Raw genomic sequence first — 12,226 nt, 5'->3', positions numbered from 1 at the left:
GCGCCCGCCATCCCGCCGCCGTCCCCTCCCTCCGCCGCCCGCCCGGCCCCCGGCGCCCGCCGCGCCGCCCGGCCCCCAACGGTTACTATGGCACCCCCTCGGCGCGGCCTGCCGCCGCCGCCGCCGCCCCGGCCCGGCTCCGGCCCGGCCCGGCGGCGGAGGGCAGCGACGCCGCGGGGGAGGGCAAGGTGGCAGCCGGCGGGCGGGGGGGAAGGAGGGGGTCGGCCCCGGAGCCCGGCCGAGCCTCCTCTGTGAGAAGGGGGCCGGAGCCCCCGGCCCGTGTCCGCAGCCTCTGCTGCCATGTCCACGGCCATTTTGGGAAAGGTGGGGGGGCCGCCAAGGCGTGAAGGAACGACAGGTGTGAGGAGCCGCCACGGCGGCCGTCGGCTCGGGCGCCCCGTGCCCCCGAGGGTCCTCACAGGCCTGCGCGACTTCCCCGGTCCGTCGGGGCCACGGCCCACGCAGGACATGGCGGGTTAGGCGAGCGCTTGGCCTTCTGCCTCAGCGGGGTGAAAGCCATCACGGAGGGCGCCGGGGCAGGCGTTCAGATGTGATCCGTGCGCGCCCCTCGGCCAGGCAGGCAGCGAGGAAGGAGAAGCGCTCTTGAAGCGCCTCGTGAGCCGGGGGTCTGGCTCGTTATTTTGTAGTGCTTGGGCCAGGCACTGCTGACACATCCTGACTTAAAAAAGGACGGAGGAGTGAAAGTTGAGGTGGGCAAGTAGGGGAGGAAGGAAAAGCAACAGAAAGGGGTTGTGAAAACAAGAGGAACAAAATTAGCTGCAAACAAGGGGTATTAACAACAGAAGGTTGGGCATCCAGGGAGTGACACGACACGGAGGAGAGGGATTGACTGGGAAAAGAAGGTTGAACAGACAAAAACAGTGAATGAAATGGTGACTTCAAGACACCATGAGCAATCCCACTGAGTTTCCTGCTGAGTCTCTCTGGTAGTTTTAATCAGGACAGAAGGGGTGCAAGAGAAGAGACTCAGGAAAGACACCACAGTAGGCTTAAATAATGCCATATAAAGAAATTGTTTATGAGAAGAAGGGAATATCTCTTCCTTCTTCATTAAATAAAAACAAAACTAGTGACCTCCAAACAAATAAGTCAAGATGATCGCAATTAGTAGGAGTGTTTACATCTACCAAATGAGCTCATGAGTATTTGCATCACAAAGCAATTGGAATCTGAACAACTTTTAAGAAGAAATATAATGCACATTTTCAAACAAAACTCTCACAATCACTGAAAAAAAAATTAAATATTTCAAGCTGCTTCAGTATTAAGGGGGACTAAATCACAAATTTCAGGCAAATCACTATTTGGATGAGAATCTATAATCAATGTTTTAGATATTTTGATTTTGTAAAGAGTCCTTCCAGATAGTGATTGCATCATGTCTTTCCTCCACATCTAACAACCTAGTTTCAGTAAAGTTTAATTACCTGAAAAAATATACCTAAAGGTAATATAAAGAAAACTCCAAAGAAAAAAAAATATGAAGCAGTATTCTTTTTTTCAATATTATTTGATCAAAAATATCTCTGAAGATTCTTAGTTGTCCGTTCAACACAATTTAAGTCTGATGCGACGAAAAATGTTTTCCTTAAAGTTCCATCTCTCCATACAATCACAAAAGAATCTCAGCTTTCATCTTTCAATAAAGTTTGTATCCCTTAAGGCCGTGGAGAAAAACTTGAAAAGATGATCCAGAAGAAGCTCCAGAAAGCAAAGGGAAAGAAAATAACATAATTAAAAATCACACAGTTTTTTTGGAGCATGACTGATTATTTTGTAGGTTTGGGATTAGACATTTTGAAAGCTCAGAAATCATAAAAAAGACCTTCCCTTGCAAGAAATCTGACTACTTGATGCTTGACAGATACATCACTACTACAAATGACTGATATGTGGACCATACTTTGACAAAATGAGTGGGAGACAGATTGCAAGCTCTATATTGAAAAACTGCTTTTGAGAAACTTGTTATTCATGGGGCATGGATTATTTTTCAGCCTTTTGTGGAGAAAGATAATAAAAATACTGATTCTAGAAAAGTTTGGCTAGATAAACATTCAGGTGCATTCAGGCGCAGCTAGGCTAATGCAGAGCTAGAGATGTCAGTAACTGAATGACGAGGATGTATGATTCTGAAAAAAATACAAATTTGAATTTTTATTCATATGAAATGTTACTGACTATTGCCTAAAGAAAGGTTTCAAGTTCCTAGGAGTCTGCAGGAGTTTACAACTGTACCAATTGCTTTGTACAACACTTAAGGTTATTTTCAGTACTTAATGGTGCAGGCTTTGAACGTTACCAAAATGTTGCTACTGCTTACATAGATGATTTAATCATCAAGATGGTAAAAAAACCTGAATTTTGTTGCAGTTATCTCTAAAATTGGTAAAAATAAAAAAAGTTATATTTATTAATCTCTTAAGTGTTCTTTTGTTTTGTAGGAGCCATTTTCTCTGGGGTTTTCTGGATAGTGCATTTGTGAAGACTGGACCCAAAAATGTTATTACTATTGTAGATTTTCCACCTATGGACTGAAAAAGCAAAGCTATTTCTAGGATGGTTCAGTGGTATATGAAACTTGGGCATTTTAGCTCCTATAGGTGCATTTTCTAGAAAAAAGTTGCAACAGATTAAAGGGCATGACTCAGTTTTTAAATGCTTAAAAGGAAAGAACATTTGTTCAGAAGGACACTGAGTTTTTAAAGCCATTCAGCATTCAAGTGAAATAGTTTTGAAAGAGATTCATATATCAGCATATGAGAGGAGTGTCATTGCTTTTCTTATGTAAACAGGAACTAATGCATTGAGAAACATGTGCTACATCTCCTGATACTAAAAAACTGTAATTATTTTAAACACTATCTGCTGGAGTGAGACTATGTAGTATTCTCCATGCAATGGAGAACTGTTGTGAAACCCCTTGCCAAACCCCTTGCCAAACAATGTTGTGGATGCAAGAGGTTTACATAGCAAACGGACAGGTATTTCAAAGAGACCTGAGGAGGCCATTAATAAACAAACCATAAATGGATCAGGAACTCTTTGAGCTGAAAACAGCTGGAACTAGAGACACAAGGAGGAGGGGGCAAGTATTATACAAGCTTGCCATCTCTTCACTCTTCCACGCTTAAATCCATTGTTGGAGGCTGTACACAGCCTTGGTCTGAACCAGTATAGTCATTCTCATGTTCTCATGTAGGGCTGTAATGGTTAAAGTATTAGAATTAATAGAACCAAGTAAGTATGTCCAAGTTAACAAGTTATTGTTTTGTCTACCCTAATGTCTCCCTCAACAGTGCTATCTACTATATTGGGGGCTATCAGGGGGCATAAATAATGTTGTTAGCCAGAGAGGTGAAAGTATCTTAGCTTAAAAGAGAATCTAGCCCAACATCTTTTGGTCTTAATCTTTCGCATCTGATACCCAGTTTTATTTGGGATCTCCAGACAAGATGTCTGATCCTCTATTATAAAAATAAGATTTCTTGGTTTTCCTGGGAAGAGGGAAATGTGAGACTGTCGTGATAGTTTATTATTTTACATAGATGCCCAAGATCCTTTTTATGAGGCTGGCTCTTTTTTAGAGAGGAGTTTTCTCCTACATATTCAAGAACAGATGCATTGGAAAATCTTTGGTTTTTTCTTTTTTTTTTTTTTATTTTTGTGGGCTGAACTTTGGGAGCTAGGAGGTCCAGATAAGCTAAAAGGAGAGCCAGGAGATTTTGCTGGGATAATCTGCTGCTGCAATTCTTGCTTTAGTTACAGACATAGACAACTACTTGAGAGCAAAGCTCAGCTCTCATCAGTTTCTAGATAGTAGTTAATTAAATAATAATAGGATAAAGAATCTATCCCTTTCGTGTATATGTCCTGTTTCATGCCCTTAAAATGGGTAGCACACATGGATCTGGGAAGATGCAAAAGATAATAATATTAAGATTACAGCATATTTAAAACGAAGTAATTAATCTGGCCTTTTTGTCAGAATGAACTCAAATCCTTTAAAAAATTGATTGATTTTAAATGTTGTTGACATTCTGGTTTTACCCTCATAACTGACTGTAAATCAGTATATTTAAAAGGAAACAGTGGCAATATGCTATCAAAGCTTAATAGGGATATATATTTCAGAGTATTTAAAAACAGTTTGTAATCCTACCTAATACGCTGTCAAATCAAATATTGTAATTGACATGTAATGAAAGAGGCAGCAATTCTGTTATTTTAGCCACTGCTCCTTTCTTGTTTATTCACTTGTGCTGAAAATGACCAGCCTCAAGTTATCAAACTTATACATGAAAATAAATTGTTCCCATCTCTATAAGGAAGTAAATATCAAATCTAAATAGTTAAGGAAAGTCCCTGACTTCCCTTTGCTGCAAAGCAAAGAGAAAGCCAACCTATTGTAACATCTTCTTGTTACAAAAAAAAGATACACAGCCAATTTAATAGACAGAGGAGGAATAGGCCTGTGGGGTGAACAGAACTATGTTTTACATTTCAGAAAAGGTTTTTAGCCCACTCATCTGCCTTTGCCTTCCCTAGGAATTGAGCATGCAACGTCTCAGAGAATCAAGATCTTAAATAACCATAAAAGAGATATAAAAATGTAAAATTAACCATGCATATTTGCAGCGTAGATCCATGCCCATATGCTTCAGAGACCCTGCCAGCTGGTTCAGTTCAAGCTACCAAATTGAATGTGGCCTTGCAGACATACAAAAGGTAGGCCAGTCTTGAAATAAATTTCACTGGACTCTTAGATTCAAATTATTTCTCATGGTTAGAGAATCAAAGGGAAACATGAAGTTCCTTTTTTCCCCTTCCTATATTTCCTATCTTATCAAGTGATTTTACTTGAGATATATTGTCCACATGGTATGCAGGAACACTCAAAAAAATACATCACAGTTTGGCACATGCTAGTTCTCAATTGCACGATACACCTGAAATGTTAAGACTGCCAGTTTTCCACTCTTCCACTTACCTTGCTAAGTCAGTCATAAAAGATCTAGAAGTTCAGGGGTTCAGGAATTCGAGGTTTCATTCTATTTTTATCCGAAATATACTGGATGAGTGTATTGGGGATTTCAAATACTCAAGTTTTTTCAAAATAAAATGTATTTTCACAAATAAAAAAGCCTATTTAAAGGCATTGTGATTTTTCATCAAAAAAGCAAATATCCATAAAAATGATATGAATGTTATCCGGGGAGTGCATTAGATAGATTACAGATGTCTTGCAAACAGATCAGTACAAATGTTTGATACCATTAAAAATGCACATCTGCACTTGTAAATATTTTACGTATTCTTCAGCATGGTGTACCTGAACGGTTAGGAGAAAGGAGTGTCGGAAGACAGGACCGGTCAGAAGTAGAGACAGGTGACAATGTGAGGACTAATCCATATTACCAGGTCTTCCATAGCGTGAGAAAGGGAAGTGTCATTGTCCAAGACAATGATGAGTCTTGCAACAGGAGACTAGGTTATCTACTTTCTTTCATGGGCTTTTAATTAGTACTTCAAGCCCAGAATTTAAGGTGCTAATAGAGATTCAAGCTCTGTTCTCTCTGACTAGAGTACATATAAATGTAGCAAAGAGTTCAGAGGGTAAAAAATTATTTTTAGGATTAGAAGGTACTGCAGTTTATTATCTTGTCATTTTGTTTTTGAACTAGAGAAAGCAAAATGCAAAACTAGTTCTGTGATTTTAATCTAGTCCCCTAGAGACTTACCACCAGAAAATTACCACACAAGGTGGCACAGTTGGCGTTTGAAGTGCAGAAGATCAGGACTGAGGCATAGCAAAACTGTGCTGGGAGTTTCCATTAGAGTTTCCTGTTGTGGCAAATAAATCCAGTGTCGTTCACGTCTGATAGGCTGATACACATACATCATCCATATGTCAACCACCATCAGTTTTTAAGGGATGTGATAAATTGTTGGACTGCTGTCTTGAGAACAAAATTTCCTTCTTTGCTGAAATTTCAGCACTTTCCTGCTGGATCTTCAGGAACTTCACGCCACCTTTCTTCTAACTACATGGTTCCTTTCTCAATGGGACTGTCACCCTCAAATCTAATAAAAACTGTCTGTCATCCTTTTCTGGGCTTTCTGGTTTGACAGTTTCATGTCATGGCTTTGTTCTACAATAAAAATAAAAAATCTCTAGATGTTAAAGAAGTCCTTGGAAAACTGTAAGTGATAAAGTCAGCATTTACAAAACATATCACAAGAGATCTGACTGACCTTGGCAGCAAAAGGAGCTCACCATTTCTCATGGATGAGCTATTCCTGAATGTCTTTTGTGCTGTATAAGGCAGAAATACTTTTTCTGGATCAAGGCTACTTCTTTCTGCTTCTCTTGGTCTTTAACAAAAATTGTCTATTTTAAGGAGATCATTTAATATCTATTTTAAGAGAAATCTTAATTTCTATTAATTCCTGAAATCCTATGTCTTGTTCTGTGGTATCTTAAGATAATAATACACCGCAGGTGTTATTTTAAAGTCTTGTACTATATTATTGTCAATTTGTTTGAAGATTTTGTTTGTTTTACTTTCCTCCTTACCACAGCTGTGCAGCAAGGATTAGTGTTTGTGGATGTTCTCGAAAGGATCTGCCTTTACTCTGGATATCAGGGTGCAATCAACACCATTTTCATTTTGGAATGTCCCCTATTCTGTTTTTAGGTAGTTTACAGGAGCACCAGTTGGAGGGAATGAATAGTCAGTATTCATTGTTCATCATTAAAAACAGCAGCTTTAGTAGCATGCATTTAATCAGCAGAGTTTAACATGCAAGTTAATCAGATGCTTTGAGGCACGTGGAGGGGAATCCCCAAGCCACGTTTGAAATGATCGGGTTTCTGACTGTCTGCTGAATGCGTATAGATCTGTAAGAGCCCCATGGAGTCAGTTGCCTTACTGTATAATGCCCTGGCAGTAATTAAATAAAAACAAAGAATCATTAGAGACAGATAGGAAAGAATAAGGAGAAACTCAGAATAGCTCGCAGTTGTAGACCACACACACAAAAATACCCATTCTCCTAATACGCCCCTCCCCTCCCCGCAGTGGAATTTCCCTGCTTTGAAGTTATCTTGAGAAGACACACTTTGCAATTTGCCCAAGAGGTCAGCAGGCCCGGACTATTACACCGCAGGGTAGGAGGTGGTTTCAAAGCTGGGAGCCCCTCAAGAAGAATGGTCTGTGAGTGTCTTCCTTTCTTTTGAGTGAAGTGTGACCTCCCCTAGTCACTGTGGTGTGGGGGAAAGGGTGTAAAGTCCAATATGGAAGAAGGTCATTTTGTGGTACAAAATCTTAGTTCACTGCCAAGCCTAAGACTCCTTTTTCGTTTGCTGGGGAAGTATGCAATGAGTATTTACATATGTGTAAATAAAACTGCAGCAGAGGGGGAAGGAGAGCTGAGGCATACGTTCACACTCGGAGAAAGTCATATATGTTCTACATCTGTCTGCCTTCCTTTCATTAACATGAGATTTGTAAGCTGTATGTTAAAAGAAAAAGAAATAGCTAGTCACTGAGGCTAACAATTACATACTTTTTTTCACTTTCCTTACTTTTGTATTTCTACTAGTATGAAAACTACAACAGTAAAAAACATTTAATCAGGGCAGAATTTTAACCTGGGTCCACGGTGAAGATACAAAATGAAAGAGAAAGTACCTTTAAGAAGAAATGCATCATAAAGAAGAGGCTTAACCAATCTGAGCACAATTCATTCGTGTTCAGTGCCTAGCTTCACTGAAGAATGTAAAGGGTAGGGAGACACAATATTTCTGAATTTCCATGTCTTTGTGGGTTTAAGTCAGACCCTTAACCTTATTTGAATAGAGTATTTTTGTAGTTTAATATATTTCATACAGAATATATAAAGAAGATTTAATAACTGTCTCCTAGCTGTGGTTTATCTCTACCTCAGAGAAAGCCAAAATGAGTTTCTAGTGAAATGGCTGAAAGAGCATACACGGTAAGTCTTCTATCAAATTATTTCCAGTCTTGCTGATTTGTAAAAGATCTTTCAAAAAGATTCTGTCTTTCTACGTAAAATGTTAAAGTTGCATTCTGTGCCCAAAATTTATAACAGGAATTACAAATAACCTATGAAAGTCTAGCCTGCCATCTTTTCCTTTTCAAAACTCCTGAGACTACTTGCTATCACGTGGAATTTGCACTAGTGTTTAATTCCCAGATTTCCCCTCAAAGAGAAAATGTTATTCTAGCGTTTCTGGCTATAATGGCAATTAAATATCTTGGAAGTAAGTAGTCAAATCTAGAGGCTTCTGTGCCTTTTTTTTCCTCCTTCAAATGGGCTTCAGAGTTATAGGACTAACTTTGTGAACAAAGTCTTAGAGCAGTAAGAACACAAAATGAACAATACTTATGTAATTAGTCAGCGCACACAAGTGCCTAGGATAAGATCTTCTAAAGCATCATAACAGAAATATAAATTGAATCCTTAATATTGCTGTCATCGACTATTAAAAATGCAAATGTTTCTACAGTGTTTTACATTCTCTATAGCTTTCCATCGGACTGAGGTGTTGTTGGTGAGGGGCACTGCACAGGGGCAGTTAACCATTTTTGTGCTCCTCCAGAAACAAACTAACCTACTGGCACAATTTAGAGCAATAAAATCACTCTTTCAGGTCGAGCCTTAAGCAATGTGTTTGCTCTGCTTTCCAAGCCTTCGCCTGTCAAAGGTGGTATAAAGGTGTTTCTTAACTTTGACTCTGCTGCAAGAGTTATTCAGATTTTAACACAAGCATTTTCCTAGCTCTCCAACACAAAGACAAGTGGGACGAACTTGAGTTGAGCAGCCATTAAGAAGTATAACCTACCGGTATTAATACAATTAATATCACTATTAACGTGATCGCTATTGCTGGACAAACATTGTGCTGTACTGCTTGTGCAGTACTATGAAGTTTCCAACGGCTTCCGAAAGCGCTCTCTGTATACTCCCGAAAAGGACAGACAAGTTCTCCCTTAACCCAAAGGGAAAGAATTCATGGAGCCACACACTTTACTACAAACAAAGACCCCCACAAATATTAGCACTGCTTGTAAGGAGTTAATGTGAACATAGCATTCAGGTGTAGGGTATGAATGCTAGCTCTGTGGTGGAAATATGCTGCAATCTGCCCCTGTGCCTCCTCCCTCCCTCATACGGATGCTTACGGCTGCATGCCCAGCTGTGTCAAGGGGCAGTCTAAAAAGTAGCGGGTGGCTCAGATCTCAGTTGGACTGGGATTTTTTTGATATGGCTAACTCAGGGGCTGTATGAGAACTGCTCCTGACCCAAGGGAAGAATATTTACCTAGGTTTGAGGTATGGCAGGAGAGGGTAGGTCTGCATCTTCTGGCACAGTCTATTCTTAGGTTACCTTAAGCCAATAGTGCAACTGCACCGAGAAGTCCTCTTGCCAGAATCAGAGGTGAAATGTTCTTCTGTAAGGAAGACCAACACGGAAAAATTCCAATGCTTTTCTTTCCCCAAGATTTACTTTCTGTATATTGTAACATTTCAAGGATGTGAGGCAGGACCATCATACAAGAAAGTTAAGTAAGAGAGGATATTGAGTGAAAGCAATGGTAAGAGCTAGACAGATCACACAAATCTAGTCACTAGTCACTGGTCACTAGTTTTCCCTGTTAAAAACATTGGTGAGAAGAATGTTGAAAATAGTTTTCAATGCACTAAAACACTAAAAATTATTGAAAAGGTACACACAATGTCTAAGCCTTCATTGGAATGAAAACACATATGAATAAATTATTCACTTTCCTTTTTTTTTTTTTTTTCCTGATTCCATCCCTCTTCCTGCATTTCTTAACTATTACTTACTAATTCTTGTGCATGAAGCCGGTGGTACTGGAGATGACTTAAATTCCTTTGAGTTTCATTGACATCTGAATTGGGAAGGGAACAGGGAGATTGGGGGGGGGGTGGTGAGGGGATGGAAGAAACAGATGGATCCTAGATTATGCTACAGCTGAGTTTGAAATAAAATTTCACCTTAAAATGGGGTGGCTGCTGCTCCTGACGAAACTCTTGGGGATAATTCATCTGCCGCTTGATAGATTGGCAAGGTTCCTTTCTAGTTGTCTTTTCTCTATTCTCCTTCAGTGTTTTGTATGTGTAGTATATGTGTGTGTGACGTCTGTGTATGTAATTTCCAAGATGCCTGGCCCCATTTTTCTCCTTGGCTAGCTTCTGAAATAGAGCTATCAGGAAGATTCCAGTGTTTGGAGCCGTATTCTTTCTGACAGAATATAACTCTTCTCCACAGTTTTCCTTTTTTATGGCCTGAAGTCAGTGGGAATAATCAGTGCAACCTAGGGTCAGGTTCTTGAATTTTAACACAATTTCCCATGAGAACTAGAAGGAGGAAAATTCCTTTAAGACTGGGAATGAAAAGTGGATCTTTAGCTGCCCCGTTAATGTAGGGAGTAAAAACTTGGTTATGTTATTTTAAAAAAGCAACTTGAATGGGGTTCAAATGTGGGGGATGAACTTTGGTCTATTTCATTTAATCTGTCCAGGAATTTGCCACTGATCACTGTGATATCACTCATTTTTACAAAAGGGTTTAAACTCCCAAAGCAACTGGCCACGCCAGCAGTCTTGAACTTCAGCAGGGCAGCTGCAAGAAGGTACATCAAATCAAGTAATTTCACAGGCCTGTTGAAATACAGCATACGTTCATATGAGATGGATGGATTTTAAATTGAGCCATAATAGTGAGGTATACAGCAATACAATTACCAATTTTTAAAGAGTCCTTTAAATATAAGAAAAAGATCAGTTATGAAATGGACAGATGTGGCTAGTTCCTTTCTAGCTCATTATTTCTCATTATTTAATATCCTAGGAGGTGGGGATTGTAAACAGTAGCCAGGGAAGAATTTTGTCATACCCAAATTCTTCAATTCTTTTGAATTTTTTCATTCCACAGAAATGGTCATACTCATTTAGTTTCTGCAAGGAAAGAGGTTTCACGCTGGCACCTGTCTCCACAGAGGGGAAATTCACAGGGATGTAGTCTTTATCTAGGCAAAGTACCCTATATAGGAAATAGAAATTTTAGACTTCTCTAATATAGACTGAACTTTAAAAAATCTAAACTCTTGTGTTCTACTACGTATTTCTGGTGTCATGAACCTTGTTTTTTGCATTAGTGAAATAGGATGAAGGTGTCACTTTTCAAACTCTGTGGAGATGTAAGGTGCAGTATACATGGAAATAATCGTCATTTTATATGGTTTTGAAGGTGCTAAAATGCATTGCATTTCATTGTTTGTACAACTTGAGGTTATGCTGGTCAATGATGGGCCTGCATACTAAATTTGGAGAAGAGCTCTTACTATATCTGTTCCATTAAGAAAGGCAAAATATACTTTATTCTTGTAATATATTAAGCTCTTTCACTTCCCCAAATGACAGCTGTCAAACTTTGTTGCCATGCTCAGTAACAGCTGCAAGATGAGACATTTTCCCATTTTTCTATATTTGGAGGGGCTTACCTTCAGATAATAACCCCATATTATCAATGGTTTAAAAACCAGATTTTAAATGGAGACAAGGGCTAAGAATGACACTGAAACTGCAGTGTAGCATTGCAGGGAGTAAGAGAAACTCCCTAGAGTAGAACATGGTGTAAGGGAAAAAATAGAAGCTGCCTGGCCCATGGCAAGATGAACTAGGAAAAATCTAGCTTTCTGAGTTATGACTAGACCAATTACATTTAAGCGCTTTATGGAAAATCTACTCTATAGGACGATATTTATGGTATTGAAAGTGCTTCTGTAGAGTTTGCCCCCACTTAATTTTTTTCAATCTTTCCATAACAAAATCAATTATTGCACATACTGTTTTCAGGCTGCTTCACTTTACCTTGCCTTGGCTCCACTTCCCTCTCCCCCTCCTCCACACCCTTTCTCTATTTCTCATATCAGCTCAGAGCTTTTAGAAAAAATACTGCCTTTCTGTGTGCTATGTTCTTGAGCTTTAGCAATTTTCCATTTCACTTCTTTCTCGTTATACTTTTTCCATTTAATATTTGAGGAGAAAAATTGTTCTGTTTGAAGGTGAGCCAGATACACCGTCACAATCTTTTGCACCAAGTTAGTATTTTCAAATATAAAGTTTACTTACAGTTTCCTGTGTTTTCAATT

At 39.4% G+C, this 12,226-nt stretch overlaps 1 long non-coding RNA gene across 2 annotated transcripts in view; it reads left to right on the top strand.

Annotated features, from left to right (window-relative positions):
* LOC138066037 (uncharacterized) overlaps positions 1–12,226 on the top strand; it is a 40,396-nt gene that overhangs the window by 582 nt on the left and 27,588 nt on the right. The window contains exon 2 of one of the 2 annotated variants that reach the window (XR_011139213.1): positions 4,660–8,019. This is a non-coding gene — a long non-coding RNA (uncharacterized lncRNA). The remainder of the gene's footprint in view (positions 1–4,659; positions 8,020–12,226) is intronic. The other variant, XR_011139212.1, reaches the window with a different exon arrangement.

This window comes from Struthio camelus, chromosome 2, assembly GCF_040807025.1.
Source record: "Struthio camelus isolate bStrCam1 chromosome 2, bStrCam1.hap1, whole genome shotgun sequence".
Classification (NCBI taxonomy): domain Eukaryota; kingdom Metazoa; phylum Chordata; class Aves; order Struthioniformes; family Struthionidae; genus Struthio; species Struthio camelus.
This window is presented reverse-complemented; position numbering and strand designations above follow the sequence as displayed.